The sequence below is a fragment of the Vipera berus genome (genome assembly GCF_964194415.1).
Source record: "Vipera berus genome assembly, chromosome: 4".
NCBI classification, from domain to species: Eukaryota; Metazoa; Chordata; class Lepidosauria; order Squamata; family Viperidae; genus Vipera; species Vipera berus.
The window spans coordinates 55,742,366-55,762,277 of record NC_138206.1 but is presented as its reverse complement, the minus strand read 5'-3'; positions in this window follow the sequence as shown (position 1 = coordinate 55,762,277).

Genomic DNA, 19,912 nt, shown 5'->3' with positions numbered 1-19,912 from the left:
TCTTCTCGAGAAACAACAAGTTTTAATGTATACATTTACTTTCATATAATATTGTAGATTGAGCACACCCCTCAGCAAAGATAGAGTATCGTTCTATTATCCCCTTCAGTTTACTACAGTAAACAATGCATTCTTATCAGCAAAGTCTTTGTAGACCAATTAAAATGGCCTTTGCTCTAGCTCAGGGGTAGGCAACTTTGGCTCTTTTATTTTATTTTTTTATTTTATTTTATTGGATTTGTATACCGCCCTATTCACATAGGACTCAGGGCGGTTTACAGGGCAGTTAAAACCATGAATACAAAAAATTAAAAACAATTAAAACAATTAAATTAAATTCAAGCCCCAAGAGTAAATCTAAAATCCAGTTAAATTAACAACCCCACAGTCTGGACCAAACAGATCGAAGAGCCAAGTTTTCAGGTCCTGGCGAAATGAGCGAAGGTCGGGGGCAGTCCTAGGTTCTGTGGGTAGTTGGTTCCATAGGGCAGGCGCACCCACAGAGAACGCCCTTCCCCTGGGAATAACCCGCCGGCATTCATTAACCGGCGGTACCCTGAGAAGGCCCTCCCTGTGGGGGCGCACAGGACGATGGGAAGATGATGCCAGCAGCAGGTGTTCCCTTAGATAGTCTGGACCCAAGCCATTTAGGGCTTTATAGGTCATTACCAGCACCTTGAATCTCACCCGGAGGGCAACCGGAAGCCAATGCAGCTCATGGAGAAGAGGTGTTACATGGGAGTATCGGGAAGCTCCCATCAAAACTCGCGCGGCTGAATTCTGCACCAGTTGAAGCCTTCGGGTGGTCCTCAAGGGCAGCCCCATGTAGAGGGCATTGCAGTAGTCTAACCGGGAGGTCACGAGCACATGAGTGACTGTACGTAGAGCATCTCGGTCCAGATAGGGACGCAACTGGCGCACCAGGCGAATCTGGGCAAAAGCCCCCCTGGTCACGGCTCCTATATGATCTTCCAAACTGAGCCAGGAATCCAGGAGGACTCCCAAGTTGCGAGCCCTATCAACGGGGGGTAATACCTCATCCCCTATTGTTAATGATGGAGAAGGCTGGTCAGCCCGAGATGCCGGTATGAACAGCCACTCAGTCTTGTCAGGATTGAGATGAAGCCTGTTTCTCCCCATCCAAACCCGGACCGCCTCCAGGCAACGGGACATCACAGTGAGGGCATCACTGGGTTGGGTCGGGGTGGAAAAAAAAAGTTGGGTATCATCAGCGTACTGGTGATACCCCACCCCGAAACCACGAATGAGCTCACCCAGCGGCTTCATGTAGATGTTGAACAGGAGGGGAGAGAGGACTGACCCCTGAGGGACTCCACAAACAAGAGATCTCGGGGTGGACCTCTGTCCTCCCGTCAACACCGACTGCGAGCGGCCCAGGAGGTAGGAGGAGAACCACTGTAAAATGGTGCCTCCCACTCCCAGCCCCCTGAGACGCCTCAGTAGGATACCATGGTCGATGGTATCAAAAGCCGCTGAAAGGTCTAATAGGACTAGGACAGAGGAACAACCCCTGTCCCGAGCCCGCCAGAGATCATTCACCACTGCGACCAATGCTGTCTCTGTGCTATGCCCAGGTCTGAAACCCGATTGGTACGGGTCGAGATAATCAGTTTCCTCCAGGAACAGAGGAAGCTGATGCGCTACCACACTCTCAACAACCTTCGCCAAAAAGCAAAGGTTGGAGACAGGATGATAGTTATTCAAAATCGCCAAGTCCAGGGTGGGCTTCTTGAGGAGGGGCCTCACCAGTGCCTCTTTCAAGGCAGAAGGGAAAACACCCTTGCTCAAAGAAGCAGTTATTACTGCCTGGAACCAGCCTCGTGTCTTCTCCCGGGCTGCATAAACCAGCCAGGAGGGGCACGGGTCCAATAAACAGGTGGTAGAGCTCAGCCTCCTCATGATCCTGTCCACCTCATTGGGGGTCATAGGATCGAACTCAGTCCAGATAACACTTTCAAGACCACTCGAATCCTCCCTGTCAGATTCTGTCCAGTCAAGAGTCCAAGCCGGCCCGAATCTGAGCAATTTTATCTGCAAGATGATGACTGAACTCCTTGGCCTGTCCCTGCAAGGGATCCTCCCTCTCCTCCTGATGAAGGAGGGAGCGAGTAACCCAAAACAGGGCGGCTGGGCGATTATCTGCAGACGCGATGAGGGTAGCGAAGTAATTAGACTTCGCCGTCCTCATTACAGCGAGATAAGACCTTGTAAAGGCTCTTAGTCACAATCGGTCAGGCTCAGATCGGCTGGATCTCCAACAGCACTCTGGATCCCGTCTCCGACGTTTCATCTCCCGGAGCTCCGAAGAAAACCATGGAGCCCACCGGGATCTGTGTCGGGTTAGGGGTCACAAGGGGACAACACGGTCGAGCCCCTCAGTGGCAGCCCTTTCCCAGGCATCCACTAAGGCGTTGGCCGAGCTGTCAGTGAGGGAGATAGGAACAGACCCAAGCGCCTTCTGGAACTGATCAGGGTCCATTAGGTGCCTGGGGCGGAACCACCTGGTCAGTTCTGCAACCCAGCAGTGGGGGTGACATAGCGGAAGACCAGCCACAGGAGATAATGATCGGACCACGACAGGGGGACAATAGTTGGTAAGCCCCCTTCCAGATCATCCAACCATTGTCTAGATAAGAAAACCAGGTCGAGAGTGTGACCCCTCCCGTGAGTCAGACCCTGAATTACTTGAGTCAGGTCCATGGCCGTCATGGAGGCCATGAACTCCTGAGCTAACTCTGACGATAGTCCCAGAGAAGGCAGGTTGAAGTCACCCAGAACAATGAGTCTGGGGAACTCCACCGTCAACCCTGAGAGGGTGTCGAGCAGCTCGGGCAGGGCTGTTGCCACACAGCTGGGCGCCAGGTATGTTAGCAACAGGCCCAACTGAGCCAGGGTGGCTCGGGAATTCTGGGAGTTGAAATCCACGAGTCATAAAAGAGCCAAGGTTGCCTACCCCTGCATCTAGCTTCTGTCTTTATCATCATCAACTATGGAAGGGGAAGCACAAAGATTATCATTCCTTCTAAAAATGAACTTAGATGGTTAAGACTCTATCTCAAACTGGAGATTAAAATTAAGTTACTGATTTCTGCATACTTCAGGAGTGAGCTCACTATATGTTTTAGTTATACATTAAAAGAAAGCATTTCTTTAAAAAAAACACCAAAGGGGTCTGTGAAGTTGGTGATGCTTGAACCTGAAGAGAAAACACCTATGAAAAAGTCCTTCCACAGTAGATTTTGTGGAGCCTCTTTTCTGTAGGTGAAATTCTACTTCAGTACTCACTAAATTCTGCATGTTGATCCAGCTCATTGCCTTTTTTAATGATGTTTATAAAGTTCTTTCCATCTGAATTCCCTCCTGGATATTTGCTTTCTAGATTACTGTTATTCACAGAGCGACACTAGTGTTATCTATCAGCTATTTTTTCAGGGTTAATCCAGCTGTTTCTACCTGCAATGCAGATCAGTAGTGCCTAGGTAAAGGTAAAGGTTCCCCCGCACATGCGTGCTAGTAGTTTCCAACTCTAGGGGGCGGTGCTCATCTCCGTTTCAAAGCCGAAGAGCCAGCACTTGTCCGAGGACGTCTCCATGGTCATGTGGCCGGCATGACTAGACGCCAAAGGCGCACGGAACGCTGTTACCTTCCCACCGTAGTGGTCCCTATTTTTCTACTTGCATTTTTACATGCTTTCGAACTGCTAGGTTGGCAGAAGCTGGGATGAGTAACAGGCGCTCACTCTGTTACGCGGCACTCGGGATTTGACCCGCCAAACTGCCGACGTTCTGATCAACAGGCTCAGCATCCTAACCCACTGAGCCACCGCGTCCCTAGAATTGTATTATTTTATCTTTTAGCAAAAGTTGAAATGAGGGCATGACTTGTGTGGCTAAAGATTCATTGCCAACCTCAAGTTCTGACATAGGTAATATTAATGAATAAATATGATTCTTTCTGGAAATTTCAAATTGACAAAAATAATATATATATATTTTCAAAGGAGATACTCATGCCCTTTGGACAAGATTAGGCAATGGCACTGCTGAAGCAAACAATCCTTGATATACAATCAAAATATATAATTTTCATGATGGACTTTCATGTTTCTTTTATATTTAATTTTTACTGGCAGGCAAGGACCCCCAAGGTAATTCCTGTCATTACAAAGTTTGTTTTTGCATCTTGTAAAACTCATACATTGTTGACAGCAAAACAGTGCAAGCATGATTGTATATTTTTTACCTTGTGTGACTTATTTTATTTTACAACCATATTCTGTAAGTTTTATTTAGTAAATCTTATTTAGTCTGAGTTGCTGACCTGTAACAAAATTTTTGATTTGATCTGATCTGATCTTTTTTGAACTGTATTGCATCAAAGTTCACTATTATTAGTGTTGTCCAGCAGCTTGTATAAGACAAGAGAAAGAAACTGGAAATAAACAAACAATTGCTAAATTAATTGCTAAATTAAACTGAAAAGAAATGGAACATAAGGCAAAATAAAACAAAAGGAAAAAATCTACTACAGGCTATTGCTGCCGATATCTTAATGTTTGAAGTAAAAAAGGCAGTATTTAATCATTATTTAATTACTGAGAAGACTTATACTAGTGTGAAATTAGCATACAGAAAAATGAGGAAAGCTGGATGTATCATGATATATCTCAACTTCTTTAGCCTAATTTACTATGAGTGAAAATATCTTCACATTATTTAAAAACACTAACCACAAAGGAGTCCTAATCATTCTAGTTCTAAGCAATGGCAAACATAAGTCTCCTAGGTATCACTAGAGATGGAGGGGGTAGGAAGTGAAGACTCTCTTGCATTTGTGTTTTTATATTCACTTTATTTCACACCTGCTTAGGAAACTTGGAGTATGCTGATACTTCTCCATCTTCCAGTCCCCTTGCATTGATTCTTACTATCCTCCTCCAAATAATCCTAAACGGGGACATCTTGTATAGTGATAGGTCCATCTCTTTACATTATTTGCCTCTTTTCAGCAGCCCATGCATTTGTGTTAAAACAATGGAAATGAGCTGCCTGAATGATCTTGAAAGATATTTCAGATCTAAATAAATCAATTACTCATTTTAAAAAAGTTCCCATTCTTAAATTCGTAAATACAATCAACATGTGAGCAGAGAATTATATATAGATGTAACATATGTATACCTCTCTCCAGGGCTATTTTTTGTCATAGAACGCCCAGAACGGAGTTCCAGCACCTTTTTTGGATGGAATCTTGTAGGGTATGCAAGGTGGATTGTATGACTTGTGTGAGTTCCGGCACCTTTTTTTTTTTACAAAAAAAGGACTGCCTCTCTCTCTCACAAGAGAGAGAGAGACAGACAGACAGACACACACAGACACACACACACACACACACACACACAGAGAGAGAGAGAGAGAGAGAGAGAGAGAGAGAGAGAGAGAGAGAGAGAGAGAGAGAGAGAGAGAGAGAGAAGAGCTGAATGCAGAAGTAATATTAGAGATCAAGCAAATCCAGAAACACGTGGCTGCCAATTGTTTTTATAACTCTGTTTCTAAGACAGTGGAAAATGTTGACCTTAAGGGCATACAATATTTGATCAAAACATTTCAGGAAGCCAAGTTTCTGGTTCTGATTATTGCCAGACATGCTCTTTTGTGTGAGTGGGGGGAGGGGGAAATTCTGCCCATTTCTTATTAATCCTTGGAATGAAAGTGTTGAATATGAGGAGAGGAAACTCATGTACAAATGAGCAAGTTACAGAACAAATGAAAACTTGAAGTTAATGTTTAGAAGTAAAGAAAAGTTGGCAGGTAACGAAATGCCTTTTCCTGTATTACTTTTCAATCTCTAATTAAATGTCACTATTATATTAAAAATATAAACAGCAATATACATTTTGAATGTGACAAAATGTTTTGATGAGATCAGCAAACTTCATGAAAATAATATGAACTTTTGGTTTGTTCCCAAATTAAGATATTTGCAATACAAAAATAGATTTGCTACATTATGTTTCTAGGTCTAGTTTCCAAATTCTTGTGCATATTTAATCAAGATCCACAGTTCATACTATCGTGTTGAAAAGGATTTCAAGAGTAGAGACTTGTTCACTTACGTTTATTCACATTTGACATTTGTGTAGGATGAAGCATATTATATGTCTCTGGTGTGAACTGTATTCCTGGTTGAATTAAAGATTAAGGCTACTTCTCCAGTTGTTCAAACACAGCTACTTCAGAATGAAGGAAGGCATGGTACATTCTGAATTGCAGCCTCAGGAAAAATCAGTTAGTGTTTCTCTTGGCTATATAATTTGTCTTCAGAAAGCAGAATAGGACTTGCAGTTGGCATTGTTAAATTTAGTGAACCAAGTTTGACAGAAGTCAGGTTCCAGTGCTTATTTATCTGAAATAATTTTATCCATTTTTTAAAATGGCACTTTAAACATAAATAACAATTGAATAATTAAGCAATAAAGGAACCGCTGCCTTTCACACAGCAATAGGACAAGAGTGATGTGATTTAATTTCTTGTTAAATAAAGCAATCTGCATGGTACAAAAGGTTGCTAACTTTGGGTCAGAATAACCGATAAGAACATTCTCAGGGACCAGTACTACTAGCTCTGCCTTTGTGTTTTTCCTCTCCAGGTAAGGCTTGTATATCCTTGCACAGGTAGGTAAAAGGAGAGGGAACAGCAAAGAGTGCAGACATTCAAACAGGCCGCTCCCATTGTAGACTATTATTTTTGAATGCTTGCAATATTTGAAAAGGTTTATTATCTCCATAGGCTACCCACCTAATCTCAGAAGATATGACCTTACTTAGAACAATGGGTCAGCCAATAGTTTCTGATGAAAAAAGTGGTTACAGTTGATTTACTAGGGGAGGGAAATGCTTAAAATCATTTTTTTTTCATTTTGTGTAAGTGAGATTTGCTCAGAATTATTGCTTAATGGATGAACAAGGATAGCTTTGAAGGAATTACAATTGCTAGATTTAATGACTCTGGAAATGTGGGTGCTTATCTGAATATCATGCTTCCAAATTGGCCTTACCAATCTAGGAGAGTCTAATATTGAAAATCCAAACTCCTGAATCACACTAAGCTGAAGAACATTTTTTTAAAACAACAACAACAACGTGATAGCTAAATTCTATACTTTTCTATATAATCAAAACTATCCCATCTGCATTGCTAAATTCCTAAAAAACTAACAGACCTTTAATCTCACAATGCTTTTCATCCTTTTAGGGAGAAGGAGGAGAAAGAGGAGGAGGAGGAGGAGGAGGAGGAGGAGGAGGAGGAGAAGGAGAAGGAGAAGGAGAAGGAGAAGGAGAAGGAGAAGGAGAAGGAGAAGGAGCAATTTATATCTGTATTTTGGAAGATAGTCCCATACAGTCGTTTTCCTCTCTAATCATCTTGTGTGCTGACAAAAGAAGTCCACTACATACAAGGGTTTCATCAGAATGAGTACCTCCACAAAACAAATGCTTACTTTGTCCTCTGTCTTCATTTGCCCTAGTAGTCAGTGAACATCTATGGCACTGGAGGATAGTTAATCTGAAGAACCTGGCTAGGAAGCAGAAACAGAAGTCCTAAAGTTCATTGTGCATTTTATTTATTTATTTATTTATTTTATTAAACATATATACCACCCTTCTCCCATAGGACTCAGGGCGGTTCACAAGGTTTTTTAAAACAGTACAACAAATTACATAGATTAAAAACAATTAAAATAATTAAACTAACCTTGAAACTAAAAACCCCAATAACAATTAAGATACAATTAAAACCCCAGTTAATATTCTCAGTCCAGGCCAGAAAGCTCGAAGAGCCAGGTCTTCAGGTCCCAGCGGAATGAGCGAAGGTCAGGGGCAGTCCTAAGCTCTACAGGTAGCTGGTTCCAAAGGGCCGGCGCATCCACAGAGAAGGCGCTCCCCCTGGGTATTGTCCGCCGGCAATCTTTTACTGGCAGTACCCTGAGAAGACCCTCCCTGTGGGAGCGCACAGGACGAAGGGAGCTTGATGCCGGCAGCAGGTGTTCCCTCAGATATCCCGGACCCAAGCCATTTAGGGCTTTATAGGTCATCACCAGCACCTTGAATCTCACCCGGAGGGCAACCGGAAGCCAATGTAGCTCACGGAATAGAGGTGTTACATGGGAGTATCGGGAAACCCCCATCACAACCCGCGCGGCTGCATTCTGCACCAGCTGAAGCCTCCGAGTGGTCCTCAAGGGCAGCCCCATGTAGAGAGCATTGCAGTAGTCCAATCGGGAGGTCACGAGCACATGAGTGACTGTGCGCAGGGCATCTCGGTCCAGGTAGGGCCGCAACTGGCGTACCAGGTGAACCTGGGCGAAGGCCCCCCTGGTCACGGCTCCTATATGGTCTTCAAAACTGAGCCGTGAATCAAGGAGGATGCCCAAGTTGCAAGCCCTATCAACGGGGGGTAACACCTCACCCCCCCCATCATTAAAGATGGAATGGACTGGTTAGTCCGAGATGCCGGTATGCACAGCCACTCAGTCTTGGCCGGATTGAGACGAAGCCTGTTTCTCCCCATCCAGACCTGGACCGCTTCCAGGCAATGAGACATCACGGTGAGGGCATCACTGGGTTGGTTCGGGGTGGAGAAAAAAAGTTGGGTATCATCAGCGTACTGATGATACCCCACCCCAAAACCACGAATGAGCTCACCCAGCAGCTTCATATAGATGTTGAACAGGAGGGGAGAGAGAACCGACCCCTGAGGAACTCCACAAGCGAGAGGCCTCGGGGCAGACCTCTGCCCTCCCGTCAACACCGATTGCGAACGGCCCAGGAGATAGGAAGAGAACCACTGCAAAACAGTGCCTCCCACTCCCAACCCCCTGAGACACCGCAATAGGATACCATGGTCGATGGTATCAAAAGCCACTGAGAGATCTAATAGAACTAGGACAGAGGAGCAACCCCTGTCCCGAGCCCGCCAGAGATCATTCACCAGCGCGACCAATGCCGTCTCCGTGCTGTACCCGGGCCTGAAACCCGATTGGTACGGGTCCAGATAATCAGTTTCCTCCAGCAACAGAGGAAGCTGATGCGCCACCACACTCTCAACAACCTTCGCCAGAAAGCGAAGGTTGGAGACAGGACGATAGTTGTTTAAAATCGCTGGGTCCAGGGCAGGCTTCTTGAGAAGGGGCCTCACCACTGCCTCCTTCAAAGCGGCGGGGAAGACACCCTCACTCAAAAAAGCAGATATTACTGCCTGGAACCAGCTTCATGTCTCCTCCTGAGCTGCATAAATCAGCCAGGAGGGACACGGGTCCAATAAACAGGTGGTGGAACTCAGCCTCCCCATAATCCTGTCCACATCATCAGGGGAAACAGGATTTGGTTCTGCTCAGTTTGTGGCTCCTAGCCAAATGGTCTGTAGACAAAAATAAATATACAGGAAGCACATGAACAAAAGAATAGTATAGGCAAAGGTGATATTGGACACTGAGTCTAAATCTGAAAGCATTGACTCTTAACCCAGAAAGCTCTAAACCAGCGTTTTCAAACTTGCAACTTTAAAATGTGTCTGGAAGTTGTCATGCCAATTGGACTTCTTGTTGGTTCGAAATATTTCACTACTTGGATCAACAGCAAAACATTTCTAACCAACAAGAAAAGAAGTCCAGTTGCCATGACTCAACTTCCAGACAACTGTACCTGGATGACTGAGAATCATCAACACAACTTTCTTTAAGAGGTGCACATTTCAACTCCCAGAATTCTCCTGTCAGCCTGCTGGCTTGGGAATTCTAGGAGATGAAATATACACATCTTACTTACTAAGTTTGAGAATAACTGGTCTCTACTGAATCAATCCATTGCTATATCAAGGCTAATTTGATTAACAGCTGCAGCTCTTCAGACATTTCAGCTGAAGATCAAACTGAATCCAAAAACATCTTCATAAAATGCTTGTATTCTACCACTAATATCTACTCTTCTCTTTTCTTTAACTTTTTAAAACAATTTTTTCCCTGTTTAAGCTACCAGAAAAGAACAACTATTAGACTATGGATTGTTTAGTATTATCTGGACATAACCGCTTTAGCTGTTGTTATCTAAAAGTACGTTTTTCTGCAGTTAAAAGAAATTAAATAGTAACAATACCTCATTTCTATGACACATGTTCAAGATATAATTCTTCATAATTGGTTCATGCTACAGTTTTGACCAAATGAAGGTTGATATAAAATTTTCCAAAAGAATTTGGCAAATATATTTGAAATGCGGCTTTGTGTGACAAAAGATAGTATTTATCTGGCAAATTATGCTCATTTTAAAACAGTTCCTGCAAAAATACATAGTAGATAATGTTTCTTGTTATTTTCTATGCCAGAAATAATGAAGTTTTCTGATGAGGTCTGCATGGTGGCACATTGTAGGATATTTTTGTTGGGGAAGGAGCATTTTCAAATGTTTCTCAGCACTGACACAAGGTCTTTTTATAAAAGTTTCCATAAATATTTTTCCTTGAATCAGTTATTTTCATTAAACAGCCACAAAGGACAATTGCAGGGTGTTGCATTTCAACACAAGAGGAAGATCATCTTGTTTCAGTCCTTTGATTTTCCTCCAACACATATATAAAAAACAAAGCTTTGACTGCATCCATCTTGACTATATTGACCATGTCTTGTAGATATTCCTGCTTTGCCTAGTCTTCTTTTATCCTGAATTGTATCCCTTTTTTTTGTAAAGAATCATATGGCTAGAATTTGGTGTACTAGAGAAAGAAAGATTCATCTATTCTGGTCTTTATCAAAGTATGCAGACATAAACTTAATCCATAATTTTCCACATTAAAGAAATCAGCAAGTCTATTGAGATATTCTCTTTTTAAAAACCTTTTCAATAAGAATTGAGGGAATCTCCCATGTAGGCTCCTCTAATCATTCAATTATTATTTTAATGAATGCTAGTTTATGTATTATGTAAAATAATTTGCCACTAGAAAAGCAAAATCTACAAGTTCTCAGGATAATGTGCTGCAAAATACACACGGTCAAGCCAACTAATAAATCTTAGCAAATAACATCTGATCCCAAAGCAGTGAGCCAATTTCTTTGCCTTGTCTAGTCTACTTCATTATATTCAGGTGTTTATCAGTGTCTTTTCTGAGGTTTGTAATTTCCACTACAGAAAGCCATAGCCTGATGAGCCATATTTATATGATTTTTATTTTAATTGTACACCATCCAGAAATAGATGGACATTCTCCAAATTAGATAGATAGATAGATAGATAGATAGATAGATAGATAGATAGATAGATAGACAGACAGACAGACAGACAGACAGACAGACAGACAGACAGACAGACATAGATACGGTAATCCTCATTTCTTGCTTAAGACAGGCATTGAATGACAAAGAAAGGAAATCCTAGAGAAAAGGATCCTAAGGAAACTAGGCATGTAAGACAGGCCAACAGATCTTGTTCTGTTTATAATCTTCAAATGATTTTCCCCCCCCCCCATGCTTATTTGTTAAATTCAGTAGATTCACTCATTCAGCTTTCAAATAGACACACCTCTTCCCAGTCCTTATTCCTCTGGTTTCAAATGGCAGATTAGGCATTGAGAAATGTCATGCTAGGTAATTTTACCAAAACCAGTGGTACGCAATTCGATGTACACATCGAAAACAATTCAAGGACTCAGAAGCAAGCGAAAAGGAATACAAGCACTGTAGTTCTAGTGTAAGTCAAAGGTTTAGTATTTGGGTGGCTAACCCAAATATTGTCCATTGAAACGGAAGGCAGGCAGAGGCTGATACTCAGGGGTATGACATGTCTGTAGTGCAAGAGTTATGTATATGTCTGGAAACACACAAAAAGAAACTATTTTACTTTCTCAGGTTTCAGGTAACACATCTTCTGAATATGGCTTCTGATTGGTTGTATACTTGCCTGTTTGGGGCTTACTTTTCCCCAGGACTGATTTTCTGGTCCTGCTAATGACGTCTGAAGATGGTTAACTTGTGCACTGGGCACTGTCCATCTTTCTCAAAACCTGCCTTTCTAACAATTGAGATGGAAGCCCCAGCTAAATCCATCCTCCCAATTCTTTGTCTCTTAACTGATCCTAACTGCATCTTTGTCTAAAGTTTTGCAAACTTTGTATCACCGTGTTTATCAGTGTTCTGGGACCATACTTACTTTTTGTTCAATACAAGCTAATACAATAACATTGAGGACCACCCGGAGGCTTCAGCTGGTGCAGAATGCAGCCGTGCGAGTCGTGATGGGGGTCTCCCAATACTCCCATGTAACACCTCTACTCCGCGAGCTGCATTGGCTTCCGGTTGCCCTTCGGGTGAGATTCAAGGTGCTGGTGATGACCTATAAAGCCCTAAATGGCTTGGGTCCGGGATATTTGAGGGAACACCTGCTGCCGGCATCAAGCTCCCTTCGTCCAGTGCGCTCCCACAGGGAGGGTCTTCTCAGGGTGCCGCCGGTAAAAGATTGCCAGTGGGTAACACCCAGGGGTAGGGCCTTCTCAGTGGGTGCGCCTGCCCTGTGGAACCAGCTGCCCGCGGAGCTTAGGACTGCCCCCGACCTCTGTTCATTCCGCCGGGACCTGAAGACCTGGCTCTTCGAGCTCTCTGGCCCAGGCTGAGAATTTTTTTTAATTTTAATTTTAACTGGGTTTTTTATTTTTCTCAGGGTTTTATTTAATCTTTTTAAATTTGTTTTAACGTTGATTTTCTTTTAAATGCCCTGTAAACCGCCCTGAGTCCTTCGGGAAAGGGCGGTATATAAATCTAAATAAATAAATAAATAAATAAATAAATAAATAAATAAATAAATAAATAAATAAATAAATAAATAAATAAATAAATAACATGAGCAAGGGTTCAGAGAAGTCCAGCAGACCAATGCTTTATTTACTCAGGAATTAAATTACACTGAGGTCAATGGGGCTCTGGGACCCTACTGTTATTCTTCATTTCAAGCAAAGAACTATGGAAAGTCTAAGAGGCAGACATATATTTTCCAATCAATAAACTCAGCAGTGAGAAGCACTATAAAATAATCTAGATAAGTAATAGCTTTGCCTGTCATTTCAAATCTTTCCCTTCCCCCTCTAGGATTTATGACAGTGGGAAGGTAGACATTAACCAGTTTTGACTCTCTTCTGATGATGATTATCTGCCTGACTGGAGAAGGAACTGAGGGAAGAGTGCAGCTTCAGCACTCCATGCTGAAAGGATTGGCTTCCACTTCAAATGTTCCACTATCACTACAACCTTAGCATTTCATCTATTTTCTTTCCTAAGATTACTTGATTCCTTAGAAAATGCACCCTTTTCTGTTTCTTTGAAGCCTTGCCCAAGAAGCCTTTGCTTCTTGGAGTCTGCATACATAAGGAGGAGAAAAATAATCAGATTTTTCTTTACACAATAAGAAACAGGGAGGAAGGCTGGGTTGTGATGTTTCCCCGCCTAAGTTGACTTTTTGCTGCATTCTCCCTGCTAGATGTGGTTTGTTTTACACACAGGTCTAGTTTTAAAAGAAAGAAAAAACATTAAATCTATGTATATAAAGATCCTGCATGAGACCTGATGTATGTTTTGGGAAGTGCTACTCGGGAATTATGGAAAGAGTCAAATATGACATTGGCAGCTACCCCCAGTGGAGTCCAGGTATCCGGTCTCTACTGCAGTCTGAGTCAAAATGGCCACTTTGATGCCCAACAGCCAGCTATAATAAGAAAAGGGCAGATCCCAAACTTATCAAACACTGCCACTAAAGCATCTTAGATCATATAGTTGACAAAAATTCTGTTTTGAGATAAGGAAAATAAAACCAGCTTAAACCGGAATAGCTAAAAGTGATTGTAAACTGTCTCTGCTGTGGACAGGGAAAGAGACAAAACAATGTCATGACCACAAATCAGTAGAAGGGTATGTTGTACATTGATTAGAAAGACATGATGGTGAACCCTATAAAACCACTTGAAGCCCCACCCTCTGTCCCACAAATTGTCAACCTCTTCTCCTCTGTAGTCCTTTCCTTTGTACAGATTATTTGTACAGATTATTTTGTACAAATTATGTGACTGAGAAAGACAAGGAGAGAGATTCTGTTTGTATGCGTTAATTAAAGATGCTGCTAGTGGTGTTTATATTATTTATTTATGTACGTACAGTTACTTTGTTATCACTATTGTGCTTGATGAAAAGTGGAGTGCAGTTCAGAAAAGTAAAATCAGACTTTACCAAAACAACAATTGTTGGGTTCCAGCTTACACAGTGACAAAACACCATGGAAAAATAACATCTTTGTTTCACAGAGGTTTGAACTGTAGAGTGGGGAATTCTAGAACTTTGATTTGCTGCTAGGATTTTGGGACCACAGAAGGAAAACAGTTGTCTTAGATAGCACCACTTTATTGCTAAGAAAAACCTTAGCAGCAACAATAAAGATTGCTACTGAACTCTTAAGGGAATGAAATTAGGAACAATGGAACAATGGAATGCTGATGGAATTAGGTGCATCTCCAATTTACATAGAATGTCTGTGGTATTGTTGAGTTGCAATGTTGACTTTTCCCTTATTAGTATTGCCTCATACAATTACTTGGGCCTAGACCTCTGCTGTCAAGAGTCAGTTTTATTCCACCTTTTTAAAGATAGGTAATATTTCTTTGTTCTTGGTATGGAAGGAATTAAGAGGCTTTGTCTTATGAAAGAAATCTTTATCTCTAGCTCTGGTTTAGGATTATGTTAATGGCAACTGGACCAAATCTCTGTCAGGTCTACAAGGACCATAACTGACCTTCATATTCAAAGGAAATAAAACAAACCATGCTATCATCCATCTATGACCTCCAATGGTGGGATTCAGCTATGCACTCAACTGTCATAGGTAAGTAGAAAAAGGTAATGTTTACTTGGGAAGAGGTAGTTTGCTTTCTCTTACACCCATCAATTACTAAGATTACAAGTTAATATACAGATACAACAACAAAATAGATCTTGTTCAGAGGGCAACTTGATTTCATATCATCCATAAATAGTACTAAAAAAAAGCTTGATGTACATTGCTACACACATCTTAGCTGACTGCTTAGAAAGCCTACTTACTCAGAAAGCCTATTTGCTTTGAATAACCCATTCCCATTGACCTTTAAAAAGTTTGAATGGGTTCAAAACTTACAAAATTGTTCTTGTTATTGTTTTTGTTCCAATCTGAGATGAGAAGGTAAAATCAGATAAGCGCTGAGAAAGTCAGCCAACTATGTACTCTAATAAACCATTAGTTATTACTTCATGTCAGAGTCATATCTTGTGCAAGAAAATCTAGTGGAATACTAGTAAAATGAAGATTAGAAAAGAGATACTCACAATTTATATCATTTCTTTCTGCTTACAAGGTATACTGCTCACCTGTGCACTTGTTTTGTGAAGGTGAACAATGATCTTGAGGTCAAATATGCTCACCATGGCTTACTGCTCTTCTGATGCCTCTCATCTCATCTTCTCAGTAATCCTTCTTATTTGAAAGTTTTTTAGATTAGAGGAGAGAGAGGAAGCTATCGTGCTTGTCTTTGGTATTTTTCCCCTTCCCTTAATATCCCTGTCTCAGCCTCACCCTTTTAAAGACCCCAGTTTGTTTCACAGTTCACTTGAAGAGCCCTGAAATTCCAAGAACTGCATAATATGCATAAATATTCTCCAGCCTAGTATCTTCCTTCTCACAATTATCACTGAGTGCAGGACTCAAGGCAAACATTTTTGCAATTCGTCCTTGATATAAATTCCTGTTTATGCAATGGTGGGTATACAGTAATTAAATAAGACAACTGTAAGTATGACAAAAAACACACAGTTCACATGCTTAAATACATGTCTTTAATATAACCCCACATTATATCTCAGGGGGGAAAAACCCACAAATTTATATACTTGCTATGTCATAGCAGAAAAAAAGTGCATTTTAATTTTGCATTAACTAAAAAAGTATCTTCTCTACTGATGAAAAAAGACCTGTGAGTCAGGAGTAGGATTGTCTGGTGCTTACTGTAAGAAGTATTAGATCCCAGGCATGCTTAATCAATCAATAATAGCAATAATCCAGCATACCACACAAGATCAGAGGGAAGAAAGCCAAGAGGATGACCTCCCAAGCTATACTAGCAATTTGAGGTGTCCAAAACATTTCTTACCCCACAAACAAAGGAATGCCTGCCAGAAAAAAATAGTTTGCTGGGTGGACTGATATCTATTGTCTTTTGTATGCTTTGTTATATTATAAAAGGCAATAGCAACGTTCATCGTTTTTATTTAATCATTACCAAGGAAACATCTGCCAAAACTGCTTAGATAAAAATAAGACAGGGAAAGGTTTGAAAAGGAATAACATAGGTCCTCTGACCCTGAAGGATTTTTTTCAGACCTTGTAAGAATATCAAGCTGTCTACTCATTCCTAGCCTGACAGTGGGGCTGGATATGGGGAGGATTCTTTTTTATTTCCATCAATGAGTTCATGTTACATAAGAAGTTACTTGATAGAAGTATAGGGCACGCAATCTAGAAGATCATATTGGAGTCGTGGCCAGGGGGGCATTTGCCCAGGTTCGCCTGGTACACCAGTTGCGCCCCTTTCTGGACCAAGATGCCCTACGTACAGTCACCCACGCACTCGTTACCTCCCGTATAGATTACTACAATGCTCTCTACATGGGGCTGCCCTTGAAGACCACCCGGAGGCTTCAGCTGGTGCAGAATGTGGCCGCGCAGGTAGTGATGGGAGCACCCCGATACTCCTGTATTACACCCCTCCTGCGTGAGCTGCATTGGTTACCAGTTGCCCTCCGGGTGAGATTTAAGGTGCTGGTACTTACCTTTAAAGCCCTACATGGCTTAGGCCCGGGATACTTGCAGGACCACCTGCTGCCGGGAATGACTTCCTATCGCCCACTGCACTCACACAGAGAGGGCCTCCTCAGGGTACCGTCGGCTAGACAATGTCGGCTGGCGACCCCCAGGGGGAGGGCCTTCTCTGTGGGAGTGCCAGCCCTATGGAACCAGCTCCCCCCTGAGCTACGGATGGCCCCAGATCTCCGGTCCTTTCGCCGCAGCCTCAAAACACTTCTTTTCCGTCAGGCTGACCTGGACTGACAGGGTTTTTAATTATGTTTTTAATTTTTAACTTATTTTAATTTTAATTTTAATTTATTCTACAGGGGCCATTAATTTAATTTTCTTTTAACTTCTGTATTATTGTATTTTATTGTTGTTAGCCACCCTGAGTCCTTCGGGAGATAGGGCGGCATATAAGTCCGAATAATAAATAATAAATAAATATTGGCCAATGCAACATTCCCCCTAAATTTTCTTCACTAGGTTATGCTGCAGTTGACAAATGTATTCATGGGGGAAACCTCAGAAAATATCTGTGTGTGTGTGTGTGAGAGAGAGAGAGAGAGAGAGAGAGAGAGAGAGAGAGAGAGAGAGAGAGAGAGAGAGAGAGAGAGAGAGAGAGAGAGAGAGAGAGAGAGAGAGAGAGATGGAAATATTGATGGGATTTATCATATGGAACCATGATGGCAGCTGTATCTTCACCCTGGACTTTCCCCTTCAGAACATTTTGTAATATTTAAACATTTCAGGGTGTTTAAAAACAAAACACTGAAGCCTGAAAATAGCAACATTTTTTTTCTTCATTTAAAAACAACATAATGAATGCATTTCATGTTTTTTTTAAAAAAATGACTAAAAAAATAAAGCATTCATTTCAGTAAACATTTTAAGATATAGTTTTGGGCATCTAATCCTCTTCCAGATAGGTCAAATTCAATTCTTATGAGATATAATATTTTAATACATATGAAATGCCTATTCTGGAATTTTAAAAGTGCAGTGCCTATACCAATATTTGCTATTCTCACCAACAAGTTAATTATTAGCCAATCTGGATTTGTTAACAAAGGTGAAAACGTTTCTGCATAAAAAAAGTTTATCTTACTCTAAAAGTTGATTGCCTAACATCCAACCTTTATTTGACATTTAAAACTTAATTGTCTTTGATGTAACCAGAAGGTAGCAGCTTCCAACTTTCGGTCAGTTTTTTATTAGAATATATTTCTTGAATAGGTGTATAATACAGATTGAAAAGATGTGTATGTCCACCTATATGACATAAAACACTAACAAATGACAAAATTCTCGTTCAACGCCCTCTGCCCCTGCATTTTTTAAATTAAACTTTGTTTTTATCCAGAATAGATTATTTTGCATTTGTTCACCCTCAAACAATTGTTCTTGAGAAGGAAGTTACCAATGAATTCAATGACATATAGAATTTGACAAACACAAAACATAAACAAACATTTTTTGTTGTTGTTAGTTGTGAAGTCATGTCCGACCCATCGTGACCCCATGGACAACGTTCCTCCAGGCCTTCCTGTCCTCTACCATCTTCTGGAGTCCATTTAAGCTCACGACTACTGCTTCAGTGACTCCATCCAGCCACCTCATTCTCTGTCATCCCCTTCTTCTCTTGCCCTCAATCTTTCCCAGCATTAGGCTCTTCTCCAGTGAGTCCTTCCTTCTCATTAGGTGGCCAAAGTATTTGAGTTTCAACTTCAGGATCTGGCCTTCTAAAGAGCAGTCAGGGTTGATCTCCTCTAGGACTGACCGGTTTGATCGCCTTGCAGTCCAAGGGACTCGCAGGAGTCTTCTCCAGCACCATAGTTCAAAGGCCTCAATTCTTTGGCACTCAGCCTTTCTTATGGTCCAACTTTCACAGCCATAAATTGCAACTGGGAAGACCATAGCCTTGATTATACGCACTTTTGTTGGCAGGTGATATCCCTGCTTTTTAGTGTGCTGTCTAGATTTGCCATGGCTTTCCTCCTGAGGAGCAATCGTCCTTTAATTTCTTGGCTACAGTCCCCATCTGCAGTGATCTTGGATCCCAGGAAAATAAAATCTGTCACTACCTCCATTTCTTCTCCATCTATTTGCCAGGAATTGAGAGGGCCGGATGCCATGATCTTGGTTTTCTTAATGTTAAGTTTCAAGCCAACTTTTACACTCTCCTTCTTTACCAGCAACAAGAGGCTCTTTATTTCCTCTTCACTTTCTGCCATTAGAGTGGTATCATCTGCATATCTTAGGTTGTTGATATTTCTCCCGGCAATCTTAATTCCAACTTTTGATTCATCTAGCCCTGCCTTTCTCATGATGTGCTCTGCATATAAGTTAAATAGGAAGGGCGTCAGTATACAGCCTTGCCGGACTCCTTTCCCAATTTTGAACCAATCAGTGGTTCTGTGTCCAGTTCTCACTGTTGCTTCTTGACCCGCATATAGGTTTCTCAAGAGACAAATAAGATGGTCTGGCACTCCCATCTCTTTAAGAACTTGCCACAGTTTGTTGTGATGCACACAATCAAATGCTTTAGCATTGTCAATGAAGCAGAAGTAGATTTTTTTCTAGAACTCCCTAGATTTCTCCATGATCCAGCATATGTTGGCAATTTGATCTCTAGTTCCTCTGCCTCTTCGAAATCCTGCCTGTACTTCTGGTAGTTCTTGATCCACATACTGCTAGAGTCTAGCTTGTAGGATTTTAAGCATAACTTTACTAGCATGTGAAATGAGTGCAATGGTGCGATAGTTTGAACATTCTTTGGCACTGCCTTTCTTTGGAATTGGAATGTGTAGGGCCATCTCTTGGGTTGTTGGAAAAGAGTGTTTGCTATGACCATCATATTCTCTTGACAAAATTCTATCAGCCTGTGTCCTGCTTCATTTTGTACTCCAAGGCCAAACTCGCCTGTTATTCCGGTTATCTTTTGGCTTACTACTTTAGCATTCCAATCTCCCATGATGATAAGA